Consider the following 15,260-nt stretch of genomic DNA (forward strand, 5'->3'; position numbering starts at 1 on the left):
TAGGAACTTATGTGATTAAACTGTCCTTTTCTATACATATATCTAACTATCTAGGTTGTGTGTTGGTGCTCGTGCCATTTTAAATAGTCTGTCACAGTTAGATATACAAGTTTAATTCAGGCTTTGTTTGTATGCGTTCCATCTGAATGAATCATGACTTGTTGCAATTCAAACCTGTCCATTTTTGATATCTAAATGTTTGTCTTTACAATTCCTCCTTGTATATATACATTGTGTGACCATAGAACACTTTCTTTTCATTATGTTATAATTGGGAATGATATTTTGTAAAGTTGCCAGGAGGTCATAAAGATGCAAATTAGCTGTTGAGTGGACAAAGAACCTCTTCCCTGCTCAACTCTGATTGGTCGATTCAAACTCAGGAGGGCATGCCCTCTCATGAGTTTAAATATCAAGCCTGCTCTGAAAACCTTCTCTTGTCTTGTCGTCCTCTCTTCTCTTCCGGCTTCATCTCTTCGGAGACTGCCCTTCCCCCCCTGGGGAAAGGGATTCAACAATGGACTTCTACTGCCACGTGGTTAAGCCATGCGATCACGAGGCCCGCAACTTTCTGCAGGACAGCCTTTCTGAAACCTTTTGAACAATTCCATCTCTACACGCGCATATGGATATCGGTCCAGCACAGAGCTTGCAAGAGCTTGCAAGTATCCGTTTCTATTTATAGAATAGCTGCGTTGAGTCTATATTTATTGTTTTTGACCTATGTAATCTTATAAGCCAAATTATACTATTTATACTAACTAAATTATACTTTTACTATTTTAAATAGAGTCAAGTAAATGGCGATAAACTTTTGTGACAATGCGGCTTTACAGACACCACATCAAAATCAAACTTACGCCCTTAGGTGATATAACCAAATGTTTGTAAATATTTATTCAATGCACCTGCTAAATTTTGCAACTAATTTACATTGCACAGACTTCTACTTGAATGCCTGTATTTGCTTTTGCCTGGGCTACCAAGTTGATAAAGTTTTTAATTACTATTAAAAGGTGTTAAAAGGTGTTTGATGAAATAGCGTTTTCCTTGATTTACTGTACATTGGTTGTAGCACCTAACACAGGTACTATCATGTTTACTGTTATTACTTGTTCACTTCTTAGGCCCATGTTTGCGGTTGTACCACCCTGACATTTAAGAACATCTAACATGTAATGTGAACATTTTTTCAATTGTTTCAACATCTTTAAAACTACTGATTTTTTATTTTAAGTAGTTGTCATAATCTGTTAATTTGTTTGGACGGTTGCAGTGTTACTCCAACAAATACAGTTAAAGACCTAGGCGTTATATTAGACAACAACCTGTCATTTAGAAATCACATCTCAAATGTCACAAAAACAGCCTTTTTCCACTTTAGAAATGTTGCCAAATTAGGAAATATTCTATGTGTTGCTGACGTAGAGAAGCTTATTCATGCATTTGTGACATCAAGATTTGACTACTGTAAAGCACTACTTAGTGGTTGTGCTGCATCATCAATAAACAACCTTGTTAGTTCAGAATGCAGCTGCCAGAGTTCTAACCAGGTCCAGAAAATACGATCACATAACCCCAATGTTATCAACCCTTCACTGGTTACCCATTAAGTATCGTATTGACTTTAAAGTAGAGGTGCACCGATTGACCGGCCAGAGATCGGAATCGGCCGGTTTTTCGTATGATCGGCCCGACCGGTGACCGGCCGGTCAGTCTCACGTCTCGCCGATTCCAAGCCGATCTTCTGTTGCCCGTGATGCGGGCAAGAACGTCACAGCCGTCAGTACACTCAAAGCCGCAAGTAAACATGTAAACGTGCGCGCGCACAGCCTGTCTTTCACGGCTCGTTTATACTCGCATATGGGTCCAGCGGACCGCGAGTCTCTGCTGACTGACGCGCATCTCTCATATCCGCTGACTGCACGCGCGTGCACACGCATCATGTACTGTACAGACAAAAAGGTGCACTTTAGTTCATCTCTCGCTGCTCCGTCTACATGGGGTATGTATGCAGTGATGCTATTAGCATCATGCTAAACTCTGACACATGCTAAACTCATGTTGAAGTCGTTCACTCTGTGTAAAACAAACGTAAATTCCACTCAACCTGATTGCTTGTCTTACGTTAAAACTGTGGTCATTTGACCTAGGTAAAATGACATTCAACACGACTTCTACTTGTTTTTAAAAATCCAAAATATAAAAAAATGAATAAATCAACCAATATACAGTATGTGATATATATCTGATTGAGTTCTTTACTAACACAAAAAACTGCAAATACATATACATCTTTAGAGTAGAATTCACTCATAAGATTTTTAACTTTTTTATTGAAGTTGCAGCAAAAATCAACCCACTTCTTTTAATACTACAGACACAAGTTAAAGACCATTTATTTTACATTTCAGAAAAAATGAAATAAAGCAATGTTAGTTTCATAAATGGAAACAGACGAGAATAAAGTTGAAGTATTTTATTGTTATCTTAGACTTTTGTGAGATGAGTACAAAAATGAAAAAGGTAAATTAAGTGACATGTTTAGTTATATTTTATTATTTGTACTTCTTTTCAGTCACAGAGTTATTCAATTTAAGAGTTGTTTGGGAAAGAGAAGATTCTGTAATTTAATGCAGCTTGGAGAACTGCATTTGGGGAAATTGTAATGTTCAATCATTTATTCAATGAAATTGAAAAGTTAATATGGTTTTATATACAATATACTGTCAATTATAGTTTGTGGATAGAAAATCGGAATCGGCAAAAATCGGAATCAGCAGGTTTCACTTGTAATAAAATCGGAATCGGCAAAGAAAGTTGCAATCGGTGCATCTCTACTTTAAAGTTCTTTTAATCACTTATAAAGCCTCATACGGTTTAGCCCCTACCTACATAACAGAGCTTCTACCACACTACAACCCATCACGCTCTCTAAGATCTCAAAACTCCGGACTTTTCATAACACCTAGAATAACTAAATCCACCGAAGGGGGCGGAGCTTTCTCATACGTAGCACCTAAACTCTGGAAAAGCCTTCCCGATATTCGAGGGTCAGACACACTCTCCCAATTTAAATCTAGATTAAAGACACATTTTTTCAGCCAAGCATTCACAAAATATGCTAAATAAACCACCGGGAGACCAGAGGTGTAAAGAGTACCTGAAAACCATACTTAAGTAAAAGTACAGATACCTTGCAGTGAAAATTACTCCATTACAAGTTACAAGTCACCAATTCCAAAATGACTTCAGTAAAAGTCTTAGGGGCGGTTTCCCAGACAGGGATTAAGACTAGTCCTAGACCAAAATAAATGTTAGAGCTGTCCAAACTAGTGTTGTCAAAAGTACCGGTACTTCGGGTCCAAGTCGGTACCTAAAAATAAAAAAGTTGTCGGTACCTAATTTTCACAAGACCCGGTAGTACCGACGTACCGGGTCAACCGGGTACTGATGCTCTGTCTGACAGGTTGTCAGTCGGAAACTTTTCATAGACGCAACAAGACGTGATGAGCGGATAAGCGCGGCTCCGATCCACAAGAGATGCGCACAGAAATACTTCAGATTAAAGTCATTTCACGAAGAAAACGAACAGAGTTTTGTGGTGAAACGAGGAAGCATCCGGATTTAAGTTAACAAGTTCAAGCGGTAAGTTTCAAATTCTGTTCGCGTTTGCATTATGAATGTTGTATCATATGTTAAGTTAAAGGTTACGTCAAAATAAACATCCCTGTTTGCGTGTTAATTTGTTAGCGCCAATGCTAATCCAGTCAAGTGTCCTTATTAACCATTTAATGCTTTTATAACTGTAATGGAGTAAAATAAATGGGAGGACAGGATGGGGTTTACAGTACCTATTTTATTTAGGCCTATCATACTAACTGTATGACTAGCAATGTGTATGTCTTGGATGGATAACTCTATTAGGTTTAAAAAGCCACATTTAAACTAAAGAAAAATATATCTGTTGCATTTATTATTTTAATATACAGTTACCTTAATGTAAGTAATCTTGTGTAAATGCAGTATTAAAAACTGAGGTTTGTTGTAATATTGCATATGCATGTTTGTTCAGTCAGTTGACTTACTGAAGTTTATTCTATTTGTCTTATACAGCAGCAGACTGAGGAGGATGTGCATCAGCATGAAAGACCCCAGTGAGCACACAACAGTTTCAGCAACAATTAACTTATACTTCATGTATACAAAATGGCATTGCTTTCTATACATTTATATTAACAATGAGCTTTATTAATAAAATTGTCTTTCAATTAGCATGTACTGATGTTTTGCTTTGGTACCGAAATTGGTACCGAGAACCGTGGAATTTTACTGGTATTGGTACCGACTACTGAAATTTTGGTACCGTGACAAAACTAGTCCAAACTGAAAACAACTTGCACTGACACATCTTAAAAAACATTAGTGCCATTGTGTTGTCTCAAAATGCACACCAGTAATGTTTTTTGTAAGGCATGTTTGTAAAAACTACTTAAATTTCATAATTTAGCATGGCCTTAATCTTGCCTTAAAATAACCCCTGTCTGGGAAACTGCCCCTAGGAGTATATGATTTTAACAGTACTTGAGTATTTTACTCATACTGAATGTAGGCTCAAAGAAGCACTAGTCCTCAACACTTAAGAGACATGTCAGTGAAAAACTAGAAACAGTTGATTTGTGAGGAGAGCAATCGCATTTATTTTCTTAAATCATAATAAGACTGAACACCTCAAAATTGCAACAAATCATGGTCGACTCCATAACCTACATCATTACAAACACCCTAAGTCTCATTTAAGCTCAAGTGCTCAAAGTAAACCAAACTCCTTCAAAAAGGTCTCTTCAATATAACGGATAAATAAAATAATGTTAAGTAGAGTTAAAAAGTCAAAGCCTTCTTGCACTGGACATGCTGGTTTGGGCCTCATCGCCAGCTGCAGTCATGTCCTCATTTCACATACACTGTTAGCCCTTACCTGCCATTTCTACAGTCATATATTGGCAACACTGTTGCCAGCTACTGTAGGTGTTTTACAGTAAACTACTGCAATGGCTGTTTGAAGATACATTATTAAAGAATCTATTAATGCACTTAAGTCACACAGTCTTAGATGAACAAATGTAAATAACAGATGAACACAATAAATCTGTCAAGATTTCACCAGAGGAGAATTAAACACAAACATCAATAACATCTTCACATATTACAGACACCACTTTCACTTTATTTCTGTCATCTGTGTAAGATCTTATTGAGATTTAACTCTAGTTCATAGTGGTTCAATTATGTTTTAAGTCACCATTATGGTGATCAGTGTTTGCTTTGGTTGGACTCTTTGACTTTCTTGTAGCTTTAAAATGTACACTTATACAATAACACTGAAAGGGACTTTACAGGAACCGCAACTTTATGTTTGCTTAGTAACTGAAGATACATCTGAAAGAATTCAATCATTAAATAATAATAATATAGCATTTAAGATTTATTAAGATATGTTTGGTAAAGTGTCTCAATTGCAAAGAAAGATTTTCTGACAGAGATCTTTCCATTATAACATGTAATCATGTTATAATGGAAAGATCTCTGTCAGAAAATCTTTCTTTGCAATTGAGACACAGTTAGACACTTGACATACAAACCTCATCAATGGTGACAAACAATCATGAATGAGTTTTGTACTATGTACCCAGCATGCATTGCAGCATGAAGCTGTTCAGTTGATTGTCACCATTGTTGAGATTCATATGTGGATTGTTCATTTCTCTGTGTCAGACTCATTCTATAGGTTAATATTTTGTCTATATAGTGTGAGAGCACTTTTGAAAATTGAAATACTATACATTCTTTTTACTGGTTTACATCACTTCATGGCAATAGTCCCACCATATGGTCAAATTTTGAGCAAACATGTTCAGAGCACATTTAGGAAGAGTTAGTTTTAAAAATAAGAGCTTTTGTAAATTTAAAAATTTTGCATAATTTTTTTTTAATGATGACAACTGACAATTTATACTTGTGCTCCTACTGTTTGGCCTGTGCTAGCAAACTTTAAACCTCTTTATCTCCAGTGCTATGTGCAAAAAAGTCTGCATTAATTTACTGCATTCTGTATGCTACTACAGGGCACTGAGGGCAGTCACTCTTTTCCTGTTGGTTCTTTGCAATGCTGGCAAATGTAACCTTCCAGTTGACTTGCGAAATCACTTCCATTTGTTTTATTAATAAATGATATTGGAAGTAAAATCGGTCTGGGTAATGACAAATACTTTGATTGTAATAGTCACACAGCAAGAAAAATAAAATTTGTATAGGAAAAAGCTGCATCGAGAATCGTTTTATCATTGCATCGCAGCCCTCTGAATCGTAATCGAATCGTGACGTGCCTAGAGATTCCCACCCCTATGATGGCTTAAAATTAATATCAGAGCGCCTTCCGTGTCTGGAATGGATGTATTCTTGAGTCATTAAGGTAACAATAATATTGTCATGGCTCTGCTTCATTTAGTCATGTTTTTCTTGGTCTTGTAGCAGAGCCATGACAAAGTCTTTGGTTTGGTGTGGAGAGAAACATATTATTGTTCTTTTGACAATAATATACGTTCTCTCCAGTGTCTCGTCATTGGCCCCGCTCCTCTCGTTTCCTTGTTATCCTTCCCTGAGTGTTTGATTAACCACACCTGCCCCATGTCGTTATCCCTCGTTTGTCTTCCCTTTAAATACCCTCTTGTTTCTTTGTCCTGTGCTCGTGGATTGTTCTGAGTTTGTACTGTTTTACCCTGTTTGTTATGTGAGTACTTTGCCTTGCCCGTATTTTCCCCTTTCTATGGTTTTTGTTGACATTTGGTCGAGTTTTTGAGTTAGGTTTTTTGCTTCTCTTTGGTTTTACGTTTTGCCCCCACGTGGGAAGTCTTTTGTTTTGTGTATATATATATCTGTTTCGTTTTCCCCATTGTGGGTGTTTTTGTTTTGTGTTTTTTTGTAAAGAAATATATCTTGTTTAACCCCTTCACCACTGCCTGCCTGCTATTGGGTTCTTCCACCTCATTCCTTGACAGAATCCACGAGCCACCACCGAACCCAGCAGGCATGGAGTCGCACCCTTTGCCTCTTTCCTTCAGCCGACCTCCAGGCGGGTGGCTCGGCTGAAGAGAAAGAGGCAGCGGCGGGCAGCGCGGACTTCCCTCCCTGCCGGTGCAGCAGCCGGAGTCCAGTCCGGTAATCCAGTCGGCATCCAGCCGACGTCCAGTCCGGTGTCCAGTCTTGTGTCCAGCCCTGTGTCCAGTCCGGTGCAGCCGGCGTCCAGTCCGGTGCAGCCGGCGTCCAGTCCGGTGATCCAGCCGGCGTCCAGTCCGGTGAATCCAGCCGGCGTCCAGTCCGGTGATCCAGCCGGCGTCCAAGCCCTGTCCAGCCGGCCTTCCAGCCGGCGCCAAGCCCTGTCCAGCCGGCCTTCCAGCCGGCGTCCAAGCCCTGTCCAGCCGGCCTTCCAGCCGGCGCCAAGCCCTGTCCAGCCGGCCTTCCAGCCGGCGTCCAAGCCCTGTCCAGCCGGCCTTCCAGCCGGCGTCAAGCCCTGTCCAGCCGGCCTTCCAGCCGGCGTCAAGCCCTGTCCAGCCGGCCTTCCAGCCGGCGTCAAGCCCTGTCCAGCCGGCCTTCCAGCCGGCGTCAAGCCCTGTCCAGCCGGCCTTCCAGCCGGCGTCAAGCCCTGTCCAGCCGGCCTTCCAGCCGGCGCAAGCCCTGTCCAGCCGGCCTTCCAGCCGGCGTCAAGCCCTGTCCAGCCGGCCTTCCAGCCGGCGCAAGCCCTGTCCAGCCGGCCTTCCAGCCGGTCCCCAGCCGGCGCCTGGGAATGCCCAGGGCCAAAGACTGTTCCCCCCCAGGACTTCCCCTAAGTCCCCTAGGACTACGCGCCCTCGAGCGCAGCCGGGGACTAGAACTGTTCCCCCCTTGGACTCTTTTGTTCCCCTATGAACTCTTGTTTTGCCCCACCCCCCCTCCCATGTTTGTTATTCTTGTTGTGTCACCCCAACCCCATGATATCTTGTCTTGTTTGCCTCTGATTTTGTTTTCCTTGTTCTGTCTTGTCATGTCACTGTCTCAGTCTGCCCTGTCTCGTCCGTCTACCCCTTGGTGAGCACCTGGAGGTGCTCATTAAAGGGGGGGCTTCTGTCATTCATGGCTCTGCTTCATTTAGTCATGTTTTTCTTGGTCTTGTAGCAGAGCCATGACAAAGTCTTTGGTTTGGTGTGGAGAGAAACATATTATTGTTCTTTTGACAATAATATACGTTCTCTCCAGTGTCTCGTCATTGGCCCCGCTCCTCTCGTTTCCTTGTTATCCTTCCCTGAGTGTTTGATTAACCACACCTGCCCCATGTCGTTATCCCTCGTTTGTCTTCCCTTTAAATACTCTCTTGTTTCTTTGTCCTGTGCTCGTGGATTGTTCTGAGTTTGTACTGTTTTACCCAGTTTGTTATGTGAGTACTTTGCCTTGCCCGTGTTTTCCCCTTTCTATGTTTTTTGTTGACATTTGGTCGAGTTTGAGTTAGGTTTTTTGCTTCTCTTTGGTTTTACGTTTTGCCCCCACGTGGGAAGTCTTTTGTTTTGTGTATATATATCTCAGTTTCGTTTTCCCCATTGTGGGTGTTTTTGTTTTGTGTTTTTTTTTGTAAAGAAATATATCTTGTTTAACCCCTTCACCACTGCCTGCTATTGGGTTCTTCCACCTCATTCCTTGACAAATATAATAAGATAACCTTGTTTTAAATGGGTTTGGCTAAAATAAAATTTTGGTTTCGTCTATACTACTAGGTACTTATACTATATTGACTGGGTTAAATAGAATTGCATTACTAAAAAGAGACTAAAATACAATTTTCATTGACTAAAACTAGAGTAAATGTCATCAGTTTTCGTCGACTAAAACTAGACGAAAATAGTCATGGATAATTCTGACTAAAATAAGACTAAAATGCTCAGCCCTTTAGTTGACTGAAACTTGACTAGACTAAAAAGAGTATGAACGTGACTAAAACTAATAAAAACTAAAATGACAGCTTGACACGAAGACGAGACTAAAGTTAAAACAGGCCGCCAAAAACAACACTAGTTCACAGTAATGTTCTGTGGTCAATTATTTGCTTTCGGACAGTCAGAAGTAGTTTGGGTTTCTATCTAGATCTAATTGTTGTGCATATCTACCTCTGATGTAGAGCTCCGCCCTGGTACATCTGTAACTGACTGTGAAACATCACTCTCACCATAGTAACACACTCCTTCTCTTCTCCTAATAGCTTCTTCTCACTTAACCTCCAGTTCAGTTTTCTAATGAATGCGGCCATAGTATAATCCAGGAATCGTTGTGATGTCTCGTAACGACATTGTTTTCGTCTTGTGTTTGCAGGCATGCTATTGAGCGGGTATGTAATTACTCTTTTTAAAAATGTGTTCGATTTGCACTTGTACTTGTTTTTTGTCTGTTTGAATGAAATATATTTGCAAACTCTTAACTGAGTATCCACGAGCAGTATAGTCATTTTTCAGTAGCTTTTCAGTTCAAAGGCTATTTTAACATTTCTTAAAGTTTGCGATTTTATTTCATTTTCATATCATTACTCTTTTTGATATTGTTTGTCTGTGCTTACAGACTAATTTACATAGGCTATACCTCCAACCAGTATAAGTAAGTTTAGTATACCCAGTATAAGATATACCCACCCATGAAAATGTTATACACAAATATTATTATGCACCCCTACCTATGATGTATATGTGTGATGTGTGTTTTTCTCTTAAATTGGAAAATGCATTGCTGAATTATTGTTGTACATTACAGACAACAACAAATCGCAGAACCACTTCCAATCAATTACGTACTGTGATATGCATACAAATATATTATTTTCTGTAACATACAGACTGCAAACTGTATGTGCATGCTTGTTTACAAATACCAACACACACCGTATGACACAAATGTATGAATAAGACAAGCATAAGAACACGGAACTGCGTTCATTTCCAAGGTTTGTAAAACTTTCATATTGCTGTGATTGTACTCAGCAAGCGTACAAAAAGGACCAGAAACACTGTATTTAACAGATTATTTAAAAAAACATTCTTGGTTCATGGTTTTGTTTTAATGGTGATCAGTATGGTAGGTCAGTACCTGCAAGGGATTTTTTTTCTGCTTTTTCATTTGTATTACAGGATTTTGTACAAGCAGCCCAGTCTCTTCGCAGGGTGAATATTATGATTTGTAGTATTAACTAGTTTTGTTTCGAGTTTAAAGTTCATTCATAAGTATAGTGAATACAGCATTTGTGTGTTTGTGTGTTTAATACAGCCGAAAAGATGTTGCTTCTTTGACCCCATGGTTAGTTCCAATCATTTGGGAGGGGATTTTTGATTCTACACTGGTCGACTTTAGCTATAAACAGCAAAACATCACCATTGCGACTACTGTCTTTGCTTTGGGAAAGTGAGTTTCACACAATTATAACACACCGATCCACATTTGCTATTAAAGGGACAGTTCACCCAAAAATAAATATTCTGTCATTATTTACTCATTTACTTGAGTTGTGTCTGTATAAATTTCTTTGTTCTGATGAACACAGAAAAATGACAATGGTAGTCAAAAGTGCCCCAGAACTGTTTGTTTTACTACATTCTTCAAAATATCTTATTTTGTGATTAACAGAACAAAGACATTTATAAAGCAATTTTTCCTACTATGGTAGTCAATGGTTTGGTTACCAGCATTTGTCCAAATATCTTTCTCTGTGTTCATCAGAACAAAGAAGTTTATACAGATTTGGAACAACTTGAGGGGGAGTACATGAAGACAGAATTTTTATTTTTGGAGATTATAGTGATATACTGTCACTATGGTCCAAATGTGTGCGCAAAATAAAAAAATGTAAATGTCTTTTATTAGTATATTTCTTTGTTTCTTTGTTCCACCCGGTTTCATTTTCAGATATACACGTTTTCTCAAAGATTTTCTGGAGTCAGCCGAGCAGCATTATTTCGTTGGATTTCGAGTGCATTATTACCTGTTCACAGATCAACCGGAAGCGGTTCCTGATGTAAAGCTCAGCAAAGAACATCATCTGACAGTGCGGACGGTCCCGAGTATGGACAGGTGGCAGGACATCAGCATGGGCAGGATGGGAATATTGGAAAAACTAACTGAGAGTGAACTGGACAATAAGACTGACTATATTTTCTGCCTGGATGTGGATGCAAAGTTCTATGGCCGCTGGGGTGTGGAGTCTTTGGGTTGTCTTGTAGGAGTGATTCATCCTTGGTTTTATAATTATCCAAGGGAAAAATTCACGTATGAACGTAGACCAGAGTCACAAGCGTCATCCCGCCTGGGGAAGGGGTATATTATTACACCGGTGCTGCGTTTGGTGGCACAGTGCAGGAAGTGCATCAGCTCACCAAAACCTGCCGTGAATGAATGAACGGCAAGTCTATTGAGGTGATATGGCACGACGAGTCTCACTTGAACAAGTATTTACTGTACAATAAACCCAGCAAGCTGCTCTCGCCAGAGTATCTGTCGCGGGATATTAATGCATGGTCAAATGAAGTGAAAAAAATTAGCTTCTCTCATGTAGCTAAAAGTAAGGCTGAAGTTCGGCCAAACTTATAGCAACTGTTGCCTTTTGCATGGGCACAGTGTTGCTCTGTGGTGTCAAGAACAGATGCCTTAACACTTTATTTCTTTCATTTAGTCTGAAACTAATCAATTTAAACTATGTTGTCAATATGAAGAGTGTTTGGACTGGAAGTTTAAATGAGAGCAAAGAGGTCTGTAACTAAAAACAATGTAACATTAAATGAAACTGCTGGGCTACGGTGAAAAGTAAACAGATTTAATTTTTTGTCTTTTTTTTCTTCTTTCTTTTATATTTGTAATGGGTGTTTTCATGCATGTAAACCATGGGGCTGCTTTGCAACAATGCGAAATGCCAATTGCGTTGAATAAATATATTTTTAATTGAATTAAGCATGAATAATTATTTTTTAATTCATGGGGATTTTTAAAACCTAAAAAAAATAGAATAAACATAAAACACTAATAACACTTAGAAAAGTGCTTTGGTCATTTCTTCTGTTGGTATTAATAAAATTACTCAAGTTTTCTGCTTTTATTATGCAGACTTTTAGCTTGTAGTGGAGGTACCATACGCTGAGGTAAACCAGTAGCAGAACGCGATCCAGTCTCCTCCCATTGCATTGTGATTGGTCGACACTGAATTCAGTCTCCTCCCACTGTGTCTTGATTGGTTGACAGACACATGTCATACACGTGTTGTTGCACTACCATTTCCGAATTGATTCGTAACAAAAGTTTTTTTTTTGACAGAAAAACTAACTTGCTGACTACAAACTTTATTTATTAACGTATTTTTTATAACATATTTTATTAGATTTAGGTTTAGGGTAAGGGTTTGGGTTGTATATTTAACTGTGATCATTACTTACAGGCGTACAGTAAATCATAATCACATTGAGCAAACGTTGGCGACCACGGGTTGCAACTTAACTCTCCAAATTGCGAATAAGTAAAGTGGGAGGAGTTGGATCTGGATCTTGTGTTCTGCAGTGGGACCATCTCAGGTAAATCGTGAGTCAGGTTTCTTAGCATGATGCAAAGATGAGACCAAATGAAGTGTGCGTGTGTGGCTGGGGTTATAAAAGTCCAGTAACAATTTCTTGTATTGTCTGCTGCAGTCAAACCGACTTGTTTCAGGTGGGAGAGTAAATGCTGAAAATTTGCACAAAGAATGACAAGAATTCAGGCAAGACTAAGAAAGAATTACTACTAGTCCTGTGGTAGCAAACCAGGGAGGTAACACACATTTTTTCACTGGTCGATGGGTGCCTCATATTAAGCAATAAAAGAGTGATTTACTGTATCGCTGTGTCAGAATGAGAAGAGCTTCAAACACTAGGCTTGTTTGACTTCATGCGGCACAGCAAAATCCAACAGGTGGATGACATCAAAGTACATTTACACCAAAGTACCACAAGAGCGATTCGAAAAAGCATACTCAGGAGCAAGGGCGTAAGTTTGATTTTGACATCGGTGTGGACATAAAATTGATCTGCAGAGGCGCATTGTCACTAAAGCTTAGCGCCGTTTACTTGACTTATTTAAACAATATAATATTTTAACAATATTTATATAGTTTTCTACACTGTTCTTCATTGTTGTCACTCTCATTGCTACACTGTCTATTGCTGTCTACAGCAAGATCAGTTTCCTTAGAAAAACACCAGAACATACAATTAGCCACTCAGTATTAACTACTGTATATTCAACTGGATCTACAGTCTGGCTAAAAACTACTTTTATACGTACATATTTATGCCTACATTTTTAAAACTACTGTACTGTACTGTATGTATGACTGAGTGCTTAAAGGTCTCCTCAGACGAGCACTTTCAACAAGTTGGTATGATTTATTAGGGTGTCACGGCAGGTGTGGCGAGAACCCAAATGCAGGCAGGCAAAGACGGGGTTAACAAAAACACTTTATTTGACAGACAAAAAAGGACAAAGCAAAACACCCACGATGGGGAAAACTGAACTAAGAATATTTATATGACAGGCAAACAAAAACTTCCCTCAAGGGGGCAAAAATGAGAACAAAGAAAAATCAAACTAACAAGACAAGAAACTACCTGGAAACAGAGACGTGGAACGAACTGGATACATAACACGACGTAGCATACGACACGCAATACAATACACCAGCACAAGACAAAGAAACACGAGGGTATATATAGGGAGAGACAAACGAAGCATAATTACACGGGGCAGGTGTGGGACATAAGACATGAGAGGAAGGCAATACAAGAAACGAGAGGGGCGGGGCTAATGACAAGACATGAGAAAACACATGAGATGTCAAAAAACAAACATCTCATGGCTTTCTCACATATAACCTAAGGCTTTGCCATGGCTCTGCTACAGGACCAAGAAAAACATGACTAAAGGAAGCAGAGCCATGACATAGGGTCTTCATGAAATGTCTGGAACATATTTTGCTTAAAAACACTCAATGGCTGTGTAAACAAAACCCTTCTTGCCTCGTCAAAAACAGCTATGCTCATAGCAACCCGTTTTGGTGCATGTCTCTTTAAATGATAATGAGTTACAGCGAACCCCACCCCCCTTCTGTCCGGCGTGTCAACACAACACACGTGTAGTACTGCCATGGCAATGGTTTAGCTAAATTATATTTCCTGAATTCCTCTGCGGTTAGTTTTGTCTTAAACGTCATAAATCATTCGTCCGGAGACAAAAAAATCAGTCACAGCAAACAGCGTCCTAATGCGCTTACGTTGTGCATTTATGCTTACCTAAAATCCACGGAATCCACTGCAGATCTCAGCGGAATTACATGGATTTTAGCGCTTGTCATTGACAAGTTATAACGTTACACACACAACATGAGAGCTAGTTTGCTGTGACATATTTTTCAGCCTAAGCACAAATGATTTGAGACGTTTAATACGAAACTAACCCCAGTGTTCGCCCCTGTTCATTAGCAAAACAAACAGCTTGCCGCAGCTAAACATATTAACGCACATAATGTATTAACATTCATACAGCTAAACTCCAAGTGTCCATCTGCACTTATATACAGTAAGTTTAACACTGGCTTTGAATGTTTTATTTAGCCCTTGACTGACTTAGCTCCCTTCGCTATCATATGCTATGATCCTCCTATATATACGGTACATTTACGTCAATTCAGACTGTGTAAATATTACTTACATCGGCAGTTTTGTCTCGTTCAGTCGGTCTCGATCCCTCTTGAGGAACAACTTTGAAGCTAATCCTGCTTGTACTGTCCCAGGTTGAAAAAGCACTCCGGTTTTAAGTAATTCGAGCAAACAAGCAGGTTTTTACTCATGGTTTCTGATGGATTTCCACTCAAAATAAAATAAATCCACTCCTGTCTCTTCCTAGGTTTGGACTCTGAGCAGCGACGACATTGCATGTTGTGCACGAACTTTAGCCATGGCGTCACGTACACCGCTGTCGCTTGTGAAAACAATAATGGCGGAGCACGGTGGGTGGAACTGTGTAGATTAAGGGGCGGCAACATTATAATAAAATCCGCTTTGGACGTCACAATCGGAGCGAAATCTGAACGGCCTGATTTCTCACATACTTGCAGGAAAAGGCACACCAAAACAAATATACTGGGTTCTTATTTTTCACGTTTTCTGGCTTGCTAG

The 15,260-nt window shown here is 39.6% G+C and overlaps 1 pseudogene; it reads left to right on the plus strand.

The window, feature by feature from the left end:
• The first annotated feature begins 9,398 nt into the window (after positions 1 to 9,398).
• LOC130563882 (histo-blood group ABO system transferase 2-like) lies at positions 9,399 to 11,940 on the plus strand (annotated as a pseudogene).
• Positions 11,941 to 15,260: the final 3,320 nt, after the last annotated feature.

Source organism: Triplophysa rosa, linkage group LG2 (genome assembly GCF_024868665.1).
Source record: "Triplophysa rosa linkage group LG2, Trosa_1v2, whole genome shotgun sequence".
NCBI lineage: Eukaryota > Metazoa > Chordata > Actinopteri > Cypriniformes > Nemacheilidae > Triplophysa > Triplophysa rosa.